At 35.6% G+C, this 24,001-nt stretch overlaps 1 long non-coding RNA gene across 1 annotated transcript in view; it reads right to left on the bottom strand.

Moving 5' to 3' along the window:
- LOC145521240 (uncharacterized) overlaps positions 1-24,001 on the bottom strand; it is a 42,601-nt gene that overhangs the window by 14,014 nt on the left and 4,586 nt on the right. The gene's annotated exons all lie outside the window — the stretch shown is intronic.

Genomic DNA, 24,001 nt, shown 5'->3' with positions numbered 1-24,001 from the left:
ACTAAAACATAATGTTATCACTTGCCTGAGGAAGAGATGGAGCCTGGTAAAGAACCCAGACACTATGATCCTTTACTGATTTGTCTCCATTCCTCCTTTAGATCCGGTCCCAGTTCTGAGTCTGATTTGCAGATCTGAGTGGCAGAATCTGGTTTTAAAGGACCAACTTTACTACACATCAAAACAGTAAGTGCTGTAATGCTACCTTGTGTCAAACAATGGAGAGTGCGAAGTATATTTAACTCAAATTTCAGCTTTAGCTTTGAAGAGGTAATGAGCCAATACTGGTTAAGGGGTCAATGCAGCATCTCTCCTGTGGAAGAAAGACCAGGAGATGAATATTTTCTAACTACAAGCTGGGACAGTGAGCAGTTTTTCAGTTGCAGTGTGGTGGTGGGTGGAAGATAATTAAAATCTTGAGATGTGTATTCATCAAACCCTATTGCTTCTGCCTCATTTATTGCTTGACCATGAAAGAATAAGGATCCAGATAACCCAAAAACTATGTCGTGGTTGTCAGAAGCCTAAGTATTAAAAAAAGAAAAAATAGACAACAGCCTTTTGAAAAATATTTTGTTTTAAGGCTAAAATTAAAAGAAAACACATTACTAAGGATGAGAAATTTGTTCAGTTGCTAAGTTGAGTCTGACTCTTTCCTACTTCATAGACTGCAGCATGCCAGGCTTCCCTGTCCTTCACTGTGTTCCAAAGTTTGCTCAAACTCATGTCCATTGAGTCGGTGATGCCATTCAACCATCTTGTCCTCTGTCACCCCCTTCTCCTGCCCTCAATCTTTCCCAGCATCAGGGTCTTTTCCAGTGAGTTGGTTCTTTGCATCAGGTGGCCAAAGTATTGGAATATAGAGAAATTTGGATGAGTGCATGCTAAGTTGCTCCAGTCGTGTCCAACTCTTTGTGACGCTATGAACTGTAGCCTGCCAGGCTCCTCTCCATGGGATTCTCCAGGCAAGAGTACTGGAGTGGTTGCCATGCCCTCCTCTAGGTGATCTTTCTGACCCAGGGATCAAATCCATGTCTCATGTCTCCTGCATTGGCCGGTGAGTTCTTTACCACTAGCTCCACCTGGGAAGCCTGTTGAGAAACTTGACGGTACTCAAAATGTATGTGGCTCTTGTATTATGGCAATACCAGGTGAAAACAAAACAAATAGAGAATGAAGATGAGAAAAATATGCCACTAAGCGTATTTTTTAAGTACCTTGACAATTACATACTTAATGAAACTTTTCTGGCTTCTGATTTACTACAGTCAACACCTCAGAAGCTGTCTGTTAAAACAGATAAAAATAACTCTGCAGTTTTAACATTATTTCCTGGATCTCATTTGTAAATTTTTTGTTTCCTGACAATAGTGCTTGTCAGAGTCTTGGATATTTAAATTTTAAATCAAGAAACTCAAAGAGAAATTGTCCTTGATACTGTGCTGAGTTAACATTAGATGACTATAACACTTAACTGTTTGTTGCACTGTTTGGTCATCAGATACAATTAACAGATACTTTCACTGTTACCAATGTTATATTAAAAATGATAATAAGGTGTGTATAGCTTTATTGTTTTTCTAAGCCATGTGTAACCCAGCTCTTTTCAATTATGTAAAGAACAGCTACCCTAAGGTTACTTGACTTGGCCAAATATTAATTTTTTCTCTCATTTTCTTCTCTCAGTTTGTTCTCAGCATTCAATACTTTAACATTCCTAATTATAGTCTTTCCAATCAGGTCTTGCTCAAAATCTGTAGACTTGAAATTCTACACTCTGTAGAGTGTGAAATTCATTAATGAGTTGCTCTTCACTGTATAGATTTGTGTTAAACTTGTAAGAAGGTGGCATTATTATGTTTTTCATTTAAAGGTGATTGAGCAGGTAAGGTTCATTGGTGAATTATACATAACAGTAGAAAGGAATATATAAAAATGGTTTTCTCAAATTAGTATAAAGTTCCACTGAAATATCTATGTAATAGCAGGAAAAGAATGATTTGATTTTTTTCATGAAATATTTTCTGTTCTTTGACCAAAGATTACCTAATTTGATTTATTTCTACTGTTTTTTAAACAAATAAATATGAAAGACTGTATTATGCTTATGTTTTTTAATTAAATCTTTTATTTTGAGATAACTTTAGAATCACATGCAACTGTAAGAAATAATACAGGAAAATCCATATATTCTTTGCCCAGTTTCTCCCATAGTAACACCTTGCAAAACTATTGTACAACATTGCAACCAAGATATTGACATAGATAGTCAATATTAAGAAACATTTCTATCTCAAGGATCCATCATGTTGCATTTTTGTAACCACATCTATTTCCGTCCCACCTCACCCTCTTCTTAACCTCTAGTAATCACTAATTCATTCTCCATTTTTATATTTTTTGTCATTTCAAGAATGTTATATATATGGAGTCATATATTAGTGTAGCCTTTTGGAATTGACATTTTTCATTCCTCACAATTCCCTGGAGATTGATCATGTTGTGTGTATTAGTAGTCCATCCTTTTTATTGCTTCTTAGTATGTTATGGATGTACAACAGTTTGTTTGCTCACTAAGGACATCAGGGTGTTTCTACTTTTGGGTGATACAAATAAATAACAAGCTGTTTATAAACATGAATGTACATGTTTTTGTGTGAACAGAAGCCTTCAATTCTCTTAGGTAAATTCCTGGGAGTGCAATATTTGGGTTTTATGATAGTTGAATGTTTCATTTTCTAAGAAAATCGCCACTATTTTCCATAGGGACTGTACCGTTTTAATTCCTACCAGCATTTGGGATTTTGATCAGTAAGCCACATTTGGTCTTTATGTCAGCTTTCATATTTAGATCTCCAATTGATCTATACTTGTTTTATTTTTATAAAGTAAGAATTACAATTTACTATTTTTCTGTATGATTTTCAACTGACCATCCTACTGACCACCATACTGCTTTAATTCAGGTGAACATAAAGATGTGGGTCTATTTCTAGCCTTTATAACATGTCATTTACTGTCTACTTTTGTGACAATATTACACTGCTCTTACTACTGTAGCATTACAATTGACTTTAGTACTTAGTAGTTTAAATTCTCCAGTTTTGTTTTTCTTCTTTAATATTGGTATGTCTATACATTTTAGAATCAACTTTTAAATTTCTACAAAAACTCTGAGATTTTTCACTTGGATTTCATTAAATTTGTAGGTCAGTTTGAGAAGACTGACTTATTTACAACTTGAATTTTCAAATGACTAATATAATATGATATATCTATTATTTAGATCTTTGTCAATTGTTCTCCATAATATTTGTAGAATTTTACCAAGTGCTGTACCTACATTTATTGACATGATTATTAAATTGCTCTCCTTTTTGTAGTCAATATGACACAATATATAGATTGATTTCTCAAATGTTGGGACCACCTTGGATTCCTGTAATCAACACTGTTTGTGATGTATAATCATTGTCATTTATCACTAGACCTAATTTGCTAATATTTTAGTTAGTTCATTACCTTCATGTTCATGAGAGAAGTTGGACTATACCCTTATTAAGTTTCGGTGTCAGCATTGTCCTAGCCTCTTTAAACAAATTGTGAAATTTCTCTTCTTTATTTTTCAAAAGTGTTTGTATAGGATGTATAGAATTAGTGCTATTAAATTTTTGTTAGAAAGATTGTTTCTTAATTAGAAGAATTTCAATAGCAATTTCAGTTTCTGAGAGATAAAGGAGCATGCAAATATTTTTATTTTACCAATTTTGATATATTTTGTTTCTAAGGAATTTGTCTGTTTTCCCTGTATTGCTGAAGTAATGCTTTTGCTGTCTGTGGGGTTGTTGGCAGTGCTTCTCTCTCTCTCTGTTATTCTTATTTAGTCTTAAATTTTTGCCTTCAGATTTTCTTTAGTGTATACTTCTATTTCATTTTCTTCTCATATTGTCATTGTTTTAGTGTATTTGGGTTAGTGTTACTGTAGTTTCTTAAGAAACAAGATACTGATTTTTAACCTTTTAGATGAAGTATATCTTTAAAACTATATACATTTCTCTCTAAGCTCTGTTTTAGTTACATTCCATCCATTTTGATATATTGCTTGTTATTATCATTAAGTTAATTTTTTTTCTCTTTCTATTTCTGTTTAATACATTTTCTTAAAAGGTATTTTTTAATATTCCAGTGAATTGGATTTCTTAATGAATTTTACTTCATGTTCAAATTAACTCTGTTTTGGTCAGAGAGTACTGAAATATTTTAATTATTGAAATCTGTTTGGCTTGTAGCCTCATCTGGCATATGGCTAATATTGTTGAGTTCGGTGAGTCCGTAAAAAGAATATTCTGTCATTGTTGGGTGTAGTGTTCTAGTTATATTTTCAAAAATTGCTTTACAACTAATACGTTTATTTTCAAACAGAATTCCAAAAGGTAATATTTCATGGAAAAAAGTATATCCTTTTCCTTTAACTATATGAAATTGAATGATGAAAAGATTTATCCATCATCCTTTGTTTAATGTGAGAATATCATTGACGCCATTTCTTAGAAGAAATTCCTCCCTTTATATTATTTTTCTAGCAATTTAATTCAAATCTGTTCATCATTTGACAAGGTAGTGGTAGATCTGAGAAAACAGCCTTGTCGTTTGGACTCCATTTAGAAAATACTATTTTGAGAATAAATCCAAAAGTGTCATTCTTTAGAAAAGAGAGTAAGAAAAAGAAAGCTAATAAAATTATAAAGAGATATCTTTCTTCCATCTCATTGTCACTCTTGATAGTTCAGTCTAGATTGAGGCGCAGAGTTGAAAGAGAAATAATCCATATTTACCCTTTGTTTGTGCAGTTGTACAGAAAAGCGGAAATAAAGATGTCAGCACCTCTTTGCAGGAACATGACTTTGCTCCTTCTCTACTTGATTGCTGACTAAATTCTAGCAGCACTTTGATGGCGATTTCAGAGCTTGACATTATCTTCAGTTAAATGTTCTGCATGTCTTAGTGCAACTCAGAAGCCTCATGCTGTCACTTTGACCCACACTTCTGAATGTATTAAGCCTGTTTATACCACCATTTTCTGGGCTTCTCTTTTCTAACTCATTTTCCTCTTGCCACAGTTCTCTTTCATACATCTGACACTTTCCCTTTTCTTTGTAACTCGGTGAAATGAAGCATGCTTATGCTTCCCTATTGAAGGTCCTCCCCCGCCCCATCCCTGACACAGTCAACTATAATCTATTGCTACATTATATGAATTCCATTATTTTTCCACTGTGTTAACTTCAGGTGCCTTAAGCTGAGTTCTTGTACCATGGGACCAAAAGCACTAGAGTTTGTGAAAGTGAGCTTATCACCAAAGCTTTATATCTATAATTTAATAGATTGCTTATTCATTCAGGTGTCTGTAAGATTTCCCAGGGAATTTCACAAGTTATGCCATTTAAATAAAACTCATTACATCTAATGTTCAAGGGAGAATAAACTAAATTCTGTTTGGAACATTCAGAAACAACAAATACTGGAAGGATGAGACATTTTAAAAAGAATAAAAATTCAGTGAAGTTTAAGATATCACTTTCTAACTTGCCTAATTCACATCTCCTTGGACTCTTTCTCATTATTATATTTACCTGAGTTTTAACAATGCATCATGTTTCTGTGATGGCATCTTAAATGTATTTTGGTATAAAGTCCAATAGCAAGTCTTGTAATTTAAGAGAATAGTTAACTAAAACCCTAGTGTAAGCCATAAAATCAAGCTCTAGTATTCCATTTTGCCTTCCCCCAAAACAGAGAGAGAACACAGGAGCTCATAGGATATTGTAGGAAAATTTCATAGTTTCATCCCTCTCTGGGCTCTTTTTTAATATAATTTTATTTATTTATTTATTTTTGGCTATTCTGGGTCTTTGTAGCTGCATGGGTTTTTCTCCAGTGGGGACCACTCTCAAACTGTGGTGCACAGGCCTCTCATTGAGGTGACTTCTCTTATTGCAGCGCATGGGCTCAATTGTTGTGACTCAGGAGGTTAGTTGCCCGGCAGCATTTGGGATCCTCCTGGCCTAGGGATCAAACCCATGTCTCCTGCATTGGCAAGCAAATTCCTATCCACTCACCTTCTGAGATCTTAATTATATACCCCAAGTACTATGCATTGGATGACTTAACAGATCAACAGTCTAATGGTGCACTCTTTGGGATCTTCTTATTAAGTGCATTGGCTGTTTAAAATGTCAGTGATAAAATAAAAAATCATCCATAACAGCTGCTGTTTTCTCCATTGTTGAAAGATAAATGCTACTTAAGTAAAGACCAAATATTTGATCCTTTCACCCCTTATTTTATCCTTTCACCCCTTGAAATGATTGTGTTTATTAACAAAAAGGCGTAGAGAAAATTCAAACCATGGTTACACTAGAACATGGAGAGAGTTGAATTGAATTATGCAACATTACTAACTTAATTCCAAGGTCAGGTACTGTTTTTAAAATCTGTTATGGCAATACTCACTACTGCTTTTCTGCCTATTACCAATATTGTAGCCAAAGATTTGCAATCCATTTTGGTTTCCTTTTCTCTTTTCAGAAAGAGATTTAAATTTAGACTTTTAGATTGCTTATCAGAGTTGGCAGTAAGACATTCTGGTGATTAAGTGGCAGAAAGAAAATTTTTAGGCATAAAAAACCACTTTTCTGCACTCATTTCCTTTTCAATGCCTTTTTGCTATCTGTACATGATGATAGAACAGGAATGTGAAGGAGCACATGACTGGGTGAGCCAGCTTTAGTCCACCTCTGACATTATTTAGTTGGGTAATATTATCTAAGTCTATGAAACTCCTTGTCTTCCAAAATGGAAACAATTGCTACATCACTGGGTTGGTGTAAATATCAAAGAAAATATTGCATGCAAAATTTAAAAAGACAGTTATCGTCATCCTTTATAAGTGGTTCAAACTAAGGTTAGGGCAGCAATGGAGAGGAAGGAAAACGAATGTCTATTCATTAATTTGCTAACTTCCAAATAATGTAATAAGAAATTTTATAGATTAGTGATTGTAAGTTTAACACTATTGACAAATTATATATATATGTGTGTGTATGTACATATATTAATTATATGTAGTTGAATGTACTATAGTCACTTACATTTCTATTCATTTCTGAAAGGACAAAGGTTATCTCCAAAATTAAAATTCCTGTAGTGTGGCACTTTGCCTTGAGTCTTGTTTTTTCCAGTGCTGTAGTCTATTTTGATAAGTGTACTAAGATGACTAAAAGAATGTGCAAGAAATCTTATGTGAAAGTAGGGCAGGCTATTCTCACCTTAGAGTCAGGCAGGCTGCACTGCCTAGCATGTAAGACCATATGATGCAGCGTCAGATTGCCATAGCTTCATTACTTCCTAGCTGTGTGAATTTGACAAGCTATTTAAACATTATGAACCCCAAGTTCTGCATCTATAGAATGGGGATTAAAAAAGCATCTATTTCTTAGGGTTATTATGAAGTTAGATGAGTTAATAAATGTACAGCATTTAGAATAATTTCTATCAGACAGTAAATACTCAGTACATTTTAATTATTACCATTCTCAGATTTTACAGCCTAGGTTTTCATTGATAGCTGTACCGGTGGCTCAGATGGTAAAGAATCTGCCTGTAATGCAGGAGACTCAGGTTCGATCCGTGGGTCAGGAAGACCCCCTGGAGAAGGGAATGGCAACTCACTCCAGTATTCTTGCTATGACTCTTGACTCTGTTTTCTACCACCTGTCTATTTCCTCTCCAGAGCTCTTATTTTTCCCCTCATATTTCTCTTTCCATCTTTTCCTTCACTGGAAACAGATGAAATCTTGAGTGTACAAGCTGAAAAGCAGATCTCTTCTTACCTCACCAGGCCACAGGTGGGAGCTGAACTGTTTAAGTATGAATGATGGAATTGAACTGATGTGAGCAAATTTCATATGTCTCAGTGTTATTTGTGGTGTCAGATATATTTGTAGAATCCTTCCATTTGAAAGGTCCTCTTAGGTTAAATGAAAGGTTATAAGTGATGCTTACAGCCCTCTGCCTCAAGCACTTTATAAATAGTGTAACTTCTGAGAAAACTGCGAGTGTTTAACTAACTGCCTAGATATTTTGGACAATCATAGTTTGCAAGGTATACAGCAGCCGTTTTAATAATAACACCATCCCTGTCTTACTGACACTTCCATATCCCCTATCCTTTCATACATTGTTTTTCCTCAAAGAATACATTACCTTCTAAGCTATTATATATTTTGTTTGTTTATTTAATTTTTAAGCTTTCCATCTCTACCCACTGGAATGTAACTTTCATAAGAATGGTGATTTATGCCTGTTTTCTTTATCAGTATATTCCCTCAACCTCAGAAAGGCTTCTGGCACATAATAGGTATATCAAGTTAACAATGCCTCTAATTGACAAAAATCAGTTTATTTTTCATAAGAACTTTACACTTTCTTTGCCTCATCTCATATGAGTGTTATTCATTCATTCACTTACTGTTACTCAATATTGTTGTTATCAAATCCATGCCCAACACTGAACTCCTAACCTTTCATGTGAAATTTACTCCATTCACTTCTTCCCAATATGAGTGAAATTCAAGCTATTCTTCTAGTTGCTTAGATCAAAAAATCTAGGGTCATTTTTGACCTTTTTTTTTTTTTTATGTATCCTTTCCAAAAGTAAATGCTTTTGACTCTATCTTCAAAATATTTCTGGAATTTAAACATCTGTTATCATTTCTATTGCTTTCATACTGGTGGCCAGCATCTTCGCTTGTCTAGGTTATTGTAACACATGCCTAATTAGTCTCCCTGCTTCCATTTTTTCCTGGACAGATTTGGCTGTTAGATTCTTTTAGTCAGAACAAAGCACAAAAACCTTCAAGGATTTATAAGATTGGTTTCAGTGCTTGAATCATCTCTTAGTAGATTAATCACTCACCTAAATTTCAGCCATGTTGGACTCTCTTCTGTTCTTGGATTTTACCAAGCACCCTCCATCTCAGGGCTATTTTGTTGTCTTCTCCTTTGGGATGGCATGCTGTAGATACCGTGTATAATTTGACCTATGACTTTTAGACAATATATTCTCTTTATTTGCAAAGTGAAATAGAAATTTCCTTTATATTTTTATGACCTTGTAGCAATGATAAGCTTTAATGTTGGTTAGGTTATACATTATTCAGGTCCTAAAACTGCACTAGAGAAAACTGTAAATGATTATGCAAAAAAAAAAAAAAAAGGCTCAAATGGTCAAATTTGTCGTGTGTAAAATAAACCAAATGATGGCTTCCTGGGTGGCTCCATAGGTTAAGAATCCACCTGCAATGCAGGAAATACAGGAGACACAGGTTCAGACCCTGGGTCAGGAAGATCCCCTGGAGTAGGAAATGGCAACCCAGCTCAGCATTCTTGCTGGAAAATCCCCACAGAGGAGCCTGATGGGCTACAGTCCATGGGGTCACAAGGAGTCAGAAAGGACTGAAGCAACTGCAAGGGAAATCTGTGATAACTTGTTTCACTAACTGGATCTATGTTTCTCACACTTGAAACAATGTCTGCCAGCTTCTAAAAGCACACACTAGCTCCTCTAGATTGATTTCCTCTTTCTTTATCAGTTATTGGACAATTGGCCACCAGAGTGTAGAATTTATGAACTGCTTTATGCAGTTATTTGACAAATGAAAATCAGTATCTGTGGAAGATGATGTTTTGCTGCTGGTGTCAACATGGACAGACTAACAATCTCAGAGTTTGTGAGAGTTTTATGATTGGTAGTGCAGTGTATTATTGAGGATCATCTCCAGAGTCAGAGAGCCTGGATTTGACATCGATTTAACCACTTACTGGGCTTCCCAGGTGGTTCAGTGGTAAAGAGAGCTGCATGAGATACAGGCTTGATATATGGGTCAGGAAGATCCTTTGGAGTAGGAAATGGCAACCTACTTCAGTATTCTTGCCTGGAAAATTCCATGGACAGGGGAGTCTAGCAGGCTACAGACCGTGGGGTTGCGAAGAGTTGGACACAACTGAGTGCACAGAAATACACACACACACCCTCTTACTAGCTGTGCACTCATGCAAGTTGTTTAAACTCTTAGTTTCTTTATCTATTAAATGAGAATAATAATAGTAACTTCCTCAGGAGATTATTAAGAAAATTGCAAGTAAGTTAATAAATGCAGTTCTCTTAAACAGTGCTGACCTACATAGATACATACTAAGAAATTGTTATTTATTACTATGTTCCACTTCTCTTTCCTTTTAAATAATATTCTTTGGTGGGGAAAACGTAGATGCATCTGAGAGTCTGTTAACTTGTTGGTTTCACTCACAAAAGCTGTACTCAAACACATACACACAAAATTTTATATACAGTTCCCATAGGTTTACAGAGGACCCTGAAGCTTACTCTTATAATAAATGACTAAATGTCTCTATGCGTGTGTGCTCGGTCCTGTCTGACTCTTTGTGACCTCCTGGACACCAAGTAGCCTGCCAGGCTCCTCTGTCCAATCACATCAGTAATCACATTAAATATGAATAGTCTAAACACAACAGTTAAAATACAGAGATTTCCATATTGACTAAAAAAAAAGCAAGATCCAAACCTAAATGCCATCTAAAGAAAACCCACTTTAAAAATCAAGTTATTAATCATTTAAATTGAAAAGGGTGAAAAAAGTATACCATATGTATGGGAAAGATTAACTCAGGAGATCTGCATTGTTCAAACCCTGCAATTTCAAAGGAAGTCTTTTTGTCATTATTGGCCTTTGATGGTGGGGTGGGGAATGGGGGGGTTGGGTGGTGGCTTCTGGGCAATGAGCTCTTTTAATGTTCTTTCTGAAAAAAGGGTATACTTTGGGGCCTGCAACTTTGGTCATGCTGAATTAGTTGGCTTAGATAGTTATGCTAGCAATGTGATTTGTGGTGAGTATCTACTTTTGCTCTGGATTTCTGGATTTTGAGGAATTAAAATCAGTCAAATGAAGATCCTGGCATCTGGTCCCATCACTTCATGGCAAATAGATGCGGAAACCATGGAAACAGTGAGAGACTTTATTTTTGGGGGCTCCAAAATTGCTGCGGATGGTGACTGCAGCCATGAAATTAAAAGATGCTTGCTCCTTGGAAGAAAAGCTATGACCAACCTAGACAGCTTATTGAAAAGCAGAGACATTACTTTGCCGACAAAGGTCCATCTAGTCAAAGCTATGTTTTTTCCAGTAGTCATGTGTGGGTGTGAGAGGTGTACCATAAAGAAAGCTGAGCACTGAAGAATTGATGCTTTTGAACTGTGGTGTTGGAGAAGACTCTTGAGAATCACTTGGAGAGCAAGGAGATCAAACCAGTCAGTCCTAAAGGAAATCAGTCCTGAATATTCATTGGAAGGACTGATGCTGAAGCTAAAGCTTCAATATTTTGACCACCTGATGTGAAGAGATGACTCACTGGAAAGGACCCTGATGCTGGGAAAGATTGAGGGCAGGAGAAGAAAGGAGTGACAGAGGATGAGATGGTTGGATGGCATCACTGACTCAATGGACATGAGTTTGAGCAAATTTGGTGGGATAGTGAAGGACGGGAAGGCCTGGCACTTTGTAGTTCTGGGGTCACAAAGGTTCAGACACCACTTAGTGACTGAACAACAGCAGCATTTACCACATGTACTACAATGATTGACTTTTACAAAAATTAGGTGAGATCTTTGACTTCAAAGATTTTAGCACAATCCCAGCACATGAGAAACTAGTGTTAACTAGTATTTTGGTTGGGATGCCTAGGTTGATGATAATGAATGAGTTTGCTACCAAGTCATTTATTAACAACTTGCCTTTGAGGTAGTTACTGTCTTGCTTTTTGAGAAGTGCTATGTTATCACTTTGTCACTTGATTCACAATTTGAATAACAAGTATTTCAAGTAATTTAACTTGGTTAAGGAAATGTACTGCAGCAATTCAAATTACACCTCTAAGAGGCAATATAAATGAACACAAAAGGGACATAAATCTTTTTCTCACTTTTCTCTATTTGTGTGTGTGATAGGGGATGGGAGTTCTGTTTGTGGTTCAAGAAATATTTATTAACAAGAAATATTATTAACTTTGGTAGTTAATAGATATGAAGTTATTGATTTTATTTTTTTGTACTCAGAATACATCTCCCCAAACTGGAAGCACCTAATTATTTAGCTGACACATTTTTTCTTAGAGCTAGTGATCCAATGAAAGAAGAATGCTCTTCCTAAGTCCTTGGTGCACCTGGGGCTCCATTTCTATCTCATTGGTACAGTACCGCCCTCAGTTGGAGACTTTATTGGCACTGGTGACCTATAAGCCAGAGAGGCAACTTCCAAATTATGCAGTTCATTCTTTAGATTGTTGGAATGTGCCTCAATCTTGCTTTTCAGTTATGTCAAAAGTCCTGTTTTTAGATTTGACTCTATCTCGTGGGATTATTTTTTGTAGTTAAAAGAAGGCTGCTCCTGTGCTTAGAAACTTTAGGGATCAATCTTGAGTGTTTGAAATATTTGCTTAAAGTTTACTTGCTTAGTCAGGTTTTTAGCTGATTGCTAAAACTTCAATGTTTTCTTTGTGCAATTCTAGAGGGTACTGTTATGAAGCACTCTACAAATGGCTGCTGAAATGTACATTATTATCCAAGGGTCTTATTTCATTTGGTCATATTCTCCCATCTACAATGAGCACAGAAAGAAATATTTAAGGCATTTCTTTACAGAAAAATAAATACAAGAAAAAATAGGAGCTTCCGAGATAATCTTCTGAAGGAACTCATTAAAGGTACTTGAAATTTAATTAAACTGTTTGTTTCATACCTTCATTTAAGTCATAACTTTAAAATCTATTAACAATCAATTTGAAGTACTTACTGATATGCCTGTGAAAAGAAATCAAAATAACCAACAAATAAACTGCAGATATTTCATTTTTGTGATAATTATATATGTGAGAAGGACTAAAATTTAATTTAAAAAGACTGATTGGCTATTAACTCTTATCAGTCAAATCATTTGAAAATATATTTTCCTATTCTGTAGGTTGTCTTTTCATTTTGTGAACGGTTTCCTTTGTTGTGTGAAAGCTGTTAAGTTTAATTAGGTCTCTTTTGTTTATTTTTTCTTTTATTTCCTATGCTTTAGAAGACAGATCCAAAAAGTATTGCTAAGATTTATGTAAAAAGTGTTCTGCCTGTCTTTTCCTCTAGGAGTTTTATTGTTTCTGGCCTTACACTTAGGCCTTTAATCCATTTTGAGCTTATTTGTATATAAGGTTAGAGAGTGTTCTAATCTTATTGTTTTACATGTAGTTGTTCAGTTTTCCCAACACCACTTATTGAAGAGATTCCATTTTCTCCATTGTATACCCTTGCCTCCTTTGTCATAGATTAATTGGCCATAAGTGTGCTGATTTATCTCTGGGCTGTCTATTCTGTTCCATTGATCTATGCATCTCTTTTTGTGCCCATACCATACTGTTTTGATTACTGTAGCTTCATAGTATAGTCTAAAGTCAGGGATGATGATTCATCCAGCTCTGTTTTTGTTTTGGGTGTTCTGGATCTTTTGTGTTTCCATAAAATTTTGAACTTATTTGTTCTAGTTCTGTGAAACTATCTCATAGAGAGAACAAGTTAGAGGTTACCAGAGGGATGAGGGGAGGTGGGAGGGACAATACAGTGGTAATGGATTAAGAGGTACAGACTATTAGATATAAAATAAATTACAGGGACTTATTGTCAAACAGGGAATATAGCTAATATTCTGTAATAGCTATAAATGAAATAGAAACTTTAAGGGTTGTGAATCACTATATTGTACACCTGCAACTTATATAATACTGCTCATCAGCTGTACTTCAGCTAAAAAATGTTTTTTAAGTCTGCTTGGCATTTTCAGTTCTCATGTGTAACAATGAACAAGGTAATAGATGCAAGAGTATATTATGGGTTAAGGTTGATTAATATAATAATCTCATCTATTACTTAAAAGTCAAGTAACAAATTCAAATACTCTTTAATTTACATATGCCAAATGTATATTTCAGGCTTCCCTGATAGCTCAGTTGGTAAAGAATCTGCCTGCAATGTGGGAGACCCTGGTTCAATTCCTGGGTTGGGAAGATCCCCTGGAAAAGGGATAGGCTACCCACTCCAGTATTCTTGGGCTTCCCTTGTGGCTCAGCTGGTAAAGAATCCACCTGCAATGCGGGAGACCTGGGTTCAATCCCTGGGTCGAGAAGATCCCCTGGAGAAGGGAAAGTCTACCCACTCCAGTATTCTGGCTTGGAGAATTCCATGGACAGTCCATGGAGTCGCAAAGAATGGGACACAACTGAGCGACTTTCACTTTTCAATGTATATTTCATTTTAGTAAATAATCTTTTCCTCACTAGATTGTAAGGTTCATGAAAACAAGAATTTTTATCTAGTATATTTAATGTTGTATCTACAGTATCCAGAACATGTCTCATGAATGAATGATCTCATATTTAAATGATCTAAAAATTGAAGGAGAGGGAGGAGATGATCCTCCCTTCCCTTACTGTGTCCACAAATCTGTTCTCTATGTTTGCATTTCCATTGCTGCCCTGCAGATAGGTTCATCAGTACCATCTTTCTCGATTCACATGCATTAATATACAATATTTGTCTTTCTCTTTGTACAACTTACTTCACTCTATATAATAGGCTCTAGGTTCATGTACTTCATTAGGACTGACTCAAAGGAGAGGGTGGGATGAATTGAGAGAATAGCATGGAAACATATACTTCACCAAATGTAAAATAGGTAGTAAGTGGGAATTTGCTGTGTGACACGAAGAGCTCAACCCAGTGCTCTGTGACAACCTAGATGGGTGGGTAGGGTGGGATATGGGAGGGGGTTCAGAAATGAGGGGACATATACCTGTGGCTGTGGCTGATTCATGTTGATGCATGACAGAGGCCAACACAATATTGTGAAGCAATTATCCTCCAATTAAAAAAAAAAGAAATAAAATTAAAAAAAAATTGAATGTTTGTTTCTTTCTGTAAACCCAGGACTACTATGACATCAGCTCATAGTAGATGCTCAATAAATGGTGCATGTTTAGAGCCTGCCCACAGTGAAGGCCTCCAAGTGATAGTTACTGCCACAGTTAATTCTCATGAACATTTGCCAAACTTTATAGATTTCATATTAAAAAAAATTTTTGTCTTGTCAAGGTGATGATACATCTAACAGATAAAATAAATTACTCTGACAAGAACAAGAGCAGGTATACTGAATAATCAAGTAAAATATTCCCGAATTCTCAGGCACTGTTTCATGAAAAGTTACAGGTTGTTTAGGAAAAATTGTTCCATCAAAATTTTCATCCCAGTCATGTAATAACATTTTGTTTGTAAATATAACCTCTTTCTGAGAGATGTGCTAAAAGCCCTTCAGTTAAGTCATTGATGAGAATCATTTCAGGATGACTAAAAAACACAATTTCACATTGAGAAATGAGCTATTATTTTGGTGTTTAAGTAAATACGTGGTTTCCTATTTACAATTAATTTTAAATAATCACTTTTGTGTCTAGATAGAAAAAAATATACCCAGGATTATATACTATGAGTTCTCAAAAAATGCTGTTTTCTTTCTGAAAAATATTATTAAAATATTTGACTTCACATTCTTCTTATAATAGACTGATTTTTTTTTTTTAGGTACACTAAAAGTCTTTCTCATGTGAATGCTGCCCCCATTGTCTTTTTCTATATATAAATAATGTTTCTATTTCTATAGAATCTCTCAGATCCATTTTTCCTATCTAGTCCACTTGTTTTTAAACCAGTTCATATCCTGTTCGAGAGGCTACTTTAGTAATCTGCTGACTCGGTTTCATTGTCTGTCTATTTCTAGGTCAGTAGACATCATTATTTCTCGCCTGGCCCCTTGGGCTTCAACATTCCACAGTTTCATTCTTCCTCTGTGTAAATCTTGTCTACACTACACCCAAAATAATCTTTTAAAAAGAGCACATCATATCTTGTTAGTTTCTGCTTTATATCTTTCAGGTAAATTCCCTTTGTGCTGAGAATGAAATCCAGACTCCTCACAAGGGCCTGGATGGTTAGGAATATGAGACCTTTGCCTTTTTGCAGTTGATGCCCTCTTGCTCTTTCTTTACTATCCATCTTAGACTACAATAAGCCTAACAACATCAGTTTTACAGATGTGCAAATGAAAGCCTAGAGAGATTGTTTATCTGAGATTACATAACTAATCTATGACAGAATGAGAAATTCAGAAAAAGAATATATTTGCACTATTCCTAGAAAACCCACATATTAACAAGATAGGAGAAATGCTGCGACCCGAGGCCTTTCCCTCCACCATCTAGGCACATTTTCATTATTCTCAGTGTAATACAGTTGATTTCAGGGAACTTCTTAGACAAAAGTAAAACTACTGATTTTGAGGAGTGGAAGGAATGGAGAGTAAGTAGTGGAATTATAGTGAGAATAAACACTATAATTTATTACTCAAAGGAGGAAAAATCTTATCTTGAGCTTTTATAATAATGTCATTCTAAAAGGCTTCTCTAGTTTGGAGAATAAAAAGAAAGAAATTTGGGGAGACAGTATACAGTTTAGTGGGGGATTATTTGTGCCACAAAAAGTGGCACAATTGTTAACAGATGTCATATTTAACACTTATTTCTGACTAAATATTGAGTTGAAATGCTTCTGATAATTTTAAATAAGGATCAAATTGAATTATTTTAAGTAATTCTGATATCATTTGGGGGATTGCTTTCTGCTGAGGACTATACAGGCAGGCTCCTCCATGGTTGTTCCTCTCTTAGTGGCATGACTTACTGGCGCTTTCCACTCGAACCTGAGAATTGAGGTAATATCCACAATAGATCTATTTTTGGCAACAACTCTGGCAGAGTGTTTGATAGAAGCTGATGCAGTCTGAAATGTGATTGTTGATGCTAGTCATCCAAGACAGTCACTGTGTCACGTCGTGGATAACTGTCCCTGAGCTATATATTTTACATATAGCTCATCTTACTTTTATACAGTCATTCCTTTCCTTTGTAGGATAAAAATATTATACAACATTTAGTATATTAGAATTAATGACCTATCTGCTTTGTAAATGGTGTGTTAATAAATGTGTTGCTCAGATGGTAAAGAATCTGCCTGCAGTGCAGGAGACCTTGGTTTGATGTCTGTGTGGGGACGATCCCCTGGAGAAAGGAATGGAAACCCACTCCATATTTTTGCCTGGAGAATTCCATGGATAGAGGAGTCTTGTGGGCTGCAGTCCATGTCACAAAGAGTTGTATACAACTGAGCAACTAACACTTTCACCCGCATTTTATTCAAGAAGTAAGCTAATAAGCAGTCACTACTGTAGTAGTACTCCTACCATTTATTAAGTCAAGAACAGTGTGATTTTATGTTACCAAAATCCTGCAGTGACCTAGCCAACTACATCAAACTGGCGGTATTTTCTTACATATTATTTAGATTCTAACAATTAAACTAGAAATGAAGCATATTAATTCTCAGAGCCCTCATCCCTTGATTTTTTCCAAATTTGTTAATTAGTTAGTTATTAATTCAAGGGTTGTCTGATTCAAGGAATATTACACTACCCTGGCCAATGGATATTTACAAAATATGAATAAAGCACTGCCAGTTCTGAACTTTCATGGTTATGGAAATCTTTATTGGTGTGGATGAGTCAATGGAGGAAGTACAAAAGGTGGAGATAATGGGTTAAAGGCCTTAAAATTACATAACATAACTGGAAAGTAACTTAGGGATAATTTAGTGTTAAACTCCTCAGTTTCTAGGTTTGAATACAAATGCAGAAAGATGAAATGATTTATGAACTAGTTAGTCCAATATTCTTTCTCCTTTCTCTTGAATTGCAATATTCATCTTAACAGCAACAAAAGTCTAATTAAAACTATATTGTACTTAATTAGGGAACTTGGTTGTAGTTTCTGAAAACATAGGATTTATTCTGAGGCTGTGGAATGTCTAGGGTATTCGTTGTTTCTTCTCTTGCTATCTCTTGTTTAAAAAACTTTGTTTTTCCAATAACATATGAGATCTGGTTGTCTGTTTCTCTATACAACTGCATCACTATTTTGAGGTGGTTTAAAAAATTTATGTTTTCTTTTATGTCTTGTCTGGTGCAACCAGTACTTGAGGCTATATCTTAGTGAATGGAAGCACCATAATATGAATCATTCCAAATCAGAGAAGCCAGGAAATCAATTAAGTTCAGTCGCTCAGTTGTGTCTGACTCTTTGTGACCCCATGAATTGCAGCACGCCAGGCCTCCCTGTCCATCACCAACTCCCAGAGTCTACCCAAACCCATGTCCATCGAGTCGGTGATGCCATCCAACCATCTCATCCTCTGTCGTCCCCTTCTCCTCCTGCCCCCAATCCTACCCAGCATTAGGGTCTTTTCCAATGAGTCAACACTTCACATGAGGTGGCCAAAGTATTGGAGTTTCAGCTTCAACATCAGACCTTCCAATGAACACCCAGGATTGATCTCTTTTAGGATAGATTGATTGGATCTCCTTGCAGTCCAAGGGACTCTCAAAAGTCTTCTCCAACACCACAGTTCAAAAGCATCAATTCTGCGGCGCTCAGCTTTCTTCACCGTCCAACTCTCACATCCATACATGACCACTGGAAAAACCATAGCCTTGACTAGACGGACTTTTGTTGGCAAAGTAATGTCTCTGCTTTTAAATAAGCCAAGAAATAGTACACAATAGAAATATTTGAGATGTGTTTTAAAAGGCAGTCCTGAAGGTGTCATGGAAAGCTACTGTTCACAGCCAAAATAAATAACTGTTTTGGAACAGCAGAAATTAGTGACTGAGAGCACTAAAGAATGCAGATGGAAGCTCCCAGAGCCCTGGGAGTAGCACTGACCCAGCCCTGACTCCACTGCTAATTTAACTATGTGATTTTACACTTTCACTTCAAATCACCAGTCCTCAACTTTCTCACTTCCACAAAGAAGAGATTAGATTGGAAAGTCTCGATGTTCCCTTCCTATAAAATTCTGATTTTAGGTCTCAAGTTTTCTCTTCTGCAGCTATATATATGGGGTAGAACTTGGAAATAAATTAATTGTTTTTAGGTCACTGGCACCCATCAGATGTCTAGGTATAGTAAAAGATGAACTATTGCTGGAAGAGTTCTCATACAGATTGTGAACATAATATAAATACACATAGTCATGAGTAAACATACTTTTAACCATAACTGAGAAGAAAAGAAAGCTTCCTAATCATGTTAAATTTTTCATAATGATATCTTAAAGAAATGGCTGGATTGTTATTTTCAACTAGAACTTGAGAGCAAAGAAATACTAGGAATCCATAAATTATTTGAAGCACAAATAAACTTGTTTCTGTCATTTCCCTCAAACTTAAGAAACAAATATAGCTTGCAAAATGGATTTTGATTTATTCAGTGCTGAGAACAATACCAAATGTGATGGAGGTAATCAATACTTCTATCTCATCTGATTATTTTTTGCCTTTTAATGTCACATCTGGGACACCTGTGACTTCACTGCATAGGGCCCAGAATATAACCAGACACATGTTAATACTTTATAATATACAATCTTTACATAATCATAAAGATCTTGAGTGGAGGTTATTATTAACTCCATTTAATAGGTGAAGACAGAACATTTTATCAATTTTCTCAGTGTCAAATTGATTGTAAATGATGGAAACAAAATTTTAAATCTTTGTCTTCTAACTCAGGATCCCTGGGTTAAGCTCCCTGCATTCCCTTGGCATTAATATTCACATACATCTGAATAACAAGACCAGCATCAAATTCGTGGTCTTAATAAGGTAAAAATGCTCTTCCCTTTACAGTCGCAGACTTGTCTGATGTTACCGCTACCACATGAATTAGAAAGGCAGTCTGTGCATGTGTGTGCTCAGTCACTCAGTAGTCTCTGACTCTTTGTGATTCCATGGACTATATCCTGCCAGGATCCTCTGTCCATGGAATTTACCAGGCAAGAATACTGGAGTGGGTTGCCATTCCATATCCAGGGGATCTTCCCAACTAGAGGGTCATACCCACATCTCTTGCATCTCCTGCTCTGGCAGGCGGATTCTTTACCACTGTGCCACAAGGCAGTACTATATACTTTAAAAAGAGTGAGGTAAAATGACCTGTGGCACTGTGCCTCAGGAGTGAAATGGAATTACTGAGCTGGAATCCTAGCCATCAAGTATTTTATTACGTGATCATAAGGAACAGTGAGGTCACTCTGCTTTTAGCCCTCTTTGGCACAGGGAATATGCTTTAAAATATCTTTTAAAAATATAGAGGCTATTTGTGCCAATCATGCATATTTTTATTCAATCTTGTGTTTATATAAATCTATTTCTGAAGGAAGAGTCTTGATGATAATTTAAGGGAATGAATTAATTAAAATTTAATGATACTTTTTTCCTTAACTTGAAAGAAGTTTAGAAGCTATTCCAAATTTATCTAATCCATAGATTCACATTTATAGAATGTATTAAGATGCATTCTGGCTATATAATTATTTCATATTTTGGAATGAGAGACATGAATTATAATTAGTTTAGCACATTGATTTAAAACTTTATAAACTCCTTTCTTCCTTGTACCTAGTTGTCAAAGGAGCACATTCATTTAATATTTACTAGAAGTTGGAGTCAGCTTTGAATATCAACATTCTTGCAGCTCATCCCATTCTTTAATGTGATTTTTCTAGAGGAATCAGAGGACTTGACTTGTATAAAATATCAATTACTGTGTTTTCATAGTTGTGTGGGTCTTTATAGATTATAAAATGTCACAAACTGCATCATTTCTTGATGACCTTACAACTAGTCAGTCTGGGGGTATTTATAGTCAGTATTTTTTGGCTCATATTTGGAGTTACAAACAAAAGAAATAAGGAAAAAAAATAACAATCTTCTACCACCAATTCAGAATAGTCTGAATTTGAGAGAATTTCTGATCATAATACAGTTGGAAAGCCTCAGGAAAAACACTTGAAACCTTGTTTTCTATACCCAAACCCATTACTCTCTACCCTCCTCTTTTGAATCAACCTCCTTAGAGACCATATCTTGGCATCTTTGATAGTATATCTACAGTGTCTTTGGAACTAGAAAGTTTGAGCATTTTTAATTTTCTCTAAACTTTGGTTTCCTCATCTAAACAATGAAGTTAAGATGTAGACTGTATTATAGAAACAAAATATAGCACTTGGAACAAAATGTGGAGTATAATACATTTTCAATAATTTATAAGTTACTAATATTGTTTATGATTGCATGGTTAGTGTGAGGTGCAGGAGAGACTTGATCTATAATTTATTTCTGAAATGCTGTCCAGGAAGCACTTTATAAGCTAAGTTACATGATTAAATTTTGCAGCCTCTTTATAGAAAATGTTTCAGGATAAATAAGCAAAGCTAATTTATCTTGGGTGAAGGGCAAATGAAAATAACTTATTGGTATCCTAAATATAAACTCTTATGCTAATTTATAATGGTTCCTTAGTTGCTTAGAACTAATTAAAAAATCCAAACACTCCTTTGTTTTGTTCTGTTTTAAGGGAACATCAGTATAGTAATACACATTTAGAAGGTAGCATAAAAGTTTTCCAAACCCAAAAGTATAAGTCAGGGTTAGGAAAATTGGTTGCCTATGAGCTGTCCCTCCAGAAACAATTTAAAGCATATAGTGATAAACAGGTTAATGTAAAGCACAGATAATTATTTATTATTAACCTCCAAAGAATCTGTTAGGCCATATGCTCATACTGTTATTTAGAAAATATATTCCTTTTAATATACATAGGGCTTCCCTGGTAGCTCAGCTGGTAGAAACTCCACCTGCAATTTGGGAGACCCCCATTCGATTCCTGGGTCGGGAAGATCCACTGGAGAAGGTATAGGCTACCAGTATTCTGGGTTTCCTGATGGCTAAGCTGGTCAAGAATCTGCCTGCAATGTGAGAGATCTGGGTTCGATCCCTGGATTGGGAACATCCCCTGGAGAAGGGAAAGGCTACCCACTCCAGTATTCTGGCCTGGAGAATTCCAGGATCACAGAGTCAACACAACTGAGTGACTTTCACTTCACTTCACTTTAATATACATAGTGGCAGATCCAATAATTTTAAAAGTTTATATTTATTATATTATATAAATGTTGTATATATAAATACTGAAAGTTTATGTCTTACTATTTATCAGTAAGTTATGACATTCCCTTAAGTTTAAAAATGTAAGCTGTTGATGTTACTTATATTACTACCTAATTTAGGTACCCTGTGAGAAAGAATGGAAAGCTATTGTGTTACAAACCTGGTCTCCCCAGATTATAGGTTCTTTGGAGATATAGATTGTGCTGATTTATCGTTATAGCTCAGATGTTTAATATAATATCTGTTATATGCATAGTTGTGGATTAAGGTTTTTTAATTTAACTGTCCTATTAAAGTGAAAATGTTAGTCACTCAGTCATGTCTGACTCTTTGTGACCCTATGGACTGTCTCCATGGAGTTCTCCAGGCAAGAATACTAGTGTGAGTTGCCATTCTCTTCTCAGGGGATCTTCCCAACCCAGGGGTTGAACCCAGGTCTCCTGTGTTGCAGGTGGATTCTTTACCTGCTATGCCACCAGGGAAGTCTCGTAAAGTACCCACCTTCATATGATATGATGCCCTCTTAAGAGTAATTTAAGGGCTTTTCAAGTATTAAATTTAATGGTTGAAAATAGGCAAGTTTGCTTTTTCCTAATAAAATAAAATCTTGAATTATTATTATGACTAATTCAAAATATACTCAGTAGTATAGTTTACCACTTAAAGACTTGAGGCTTTCATAGCCTTGTCCTGTATCAGCCAGTAATCTCAACACAAATAGTAGGAAATTCTGAAAACGGTTTTTTAAGTGTTTACTGGTTAGGAAAGCCTGATGGTCAGGTCTAAAGGTCATACAACCTGGAATAATGCTCAAATCACACTTGCAGGGTCTAACAACGACAATAAATGCAGACACCAGTGCCATCATAATTGCCACTGACCTATGTGACAGAATTTCCATTCCATTGCCCTGAAACCCAGATGCTGCTATGGCTACCCTCTTCCCCAAATGGATTCTCCTCCATTTGTGCTTCTTCATATTGCCATGTCTGAATTAAAGTTGCATGTAGTTGGGTCTGCATTGCTGAATGTAGGTCATATACCAGTATCTTTCGTAAAAATAGAGGTTGAGAAAGTGGCATTCTGGCTTCTGCTTGAGTTGGAAGTATGTAGAATGCATGAAAAGGAGAATTTTTTCAAACAAACGGTGTTTAAAAAGTGCAGTATAATAGGAAGCATCATGCATTTCTACCACAAGTTGCTGCCTCTCCACCCTCACTCCTCACATCTTGGCTCTCTATATTTTAATCATAATTGTCTTTTTTAAAGGTTATCTTTATGAAAATAACTTTTAAATTTATTTTTATTGGAGTATGCAAAGAGAAAGACCAAGATAATTTTCAGCTTTTGGCATTCAAAATAGGATGACATTACAGGTAGACAGTGTTGCAAACCAGTGATTGTCACTGTTGTAGTGAGAAAGGATTTGAATATCTCAAATCATAGATTTCTTTTCCCTATGGTATAGTGGTAAAAACACAGTTAGAAAATGAGGTTATTATTCTGTGGCCTCTATGGCCTTCATTTAGTCACAGGATTACAACAGGAGAGAAGAATAAAATAAAGTGAACTGTATTCGGGCTCTAGGGAATGAAAAAGAGAAGGGGAAAATAAAGAGAGGAAGAGAGAGAAACAAATCCTATGTCCTGATGTTCTTGTTCTCAGCAATTAGAAAAGTAATTTAAAGAAACTAAGGGTAACATTGAGAGAAGAGA

The sequence above is a fragment of the Giraffa tippelskirchi genome, chromosome 9 (genome assembly GCF_054371585.1).
Source record: "Giraffa tippelskirchi isolate mGirTip1 chromosome 9, T2T-mGirTip1v1.2.pri, whole genome shotgun sequence".
Taxonomy (NCBI): domain Eukaryota; kingdom Metazoa; phylum Chordata; class Mammalia; order Artiodactyla; family Giraffidae; genus Giraffa; species Giraffa tippelskirchi.
Note: the sequence above shows the minus strand (reverse complement) of the source record. Positions and strands in the feature narration are given on the sequence as shown.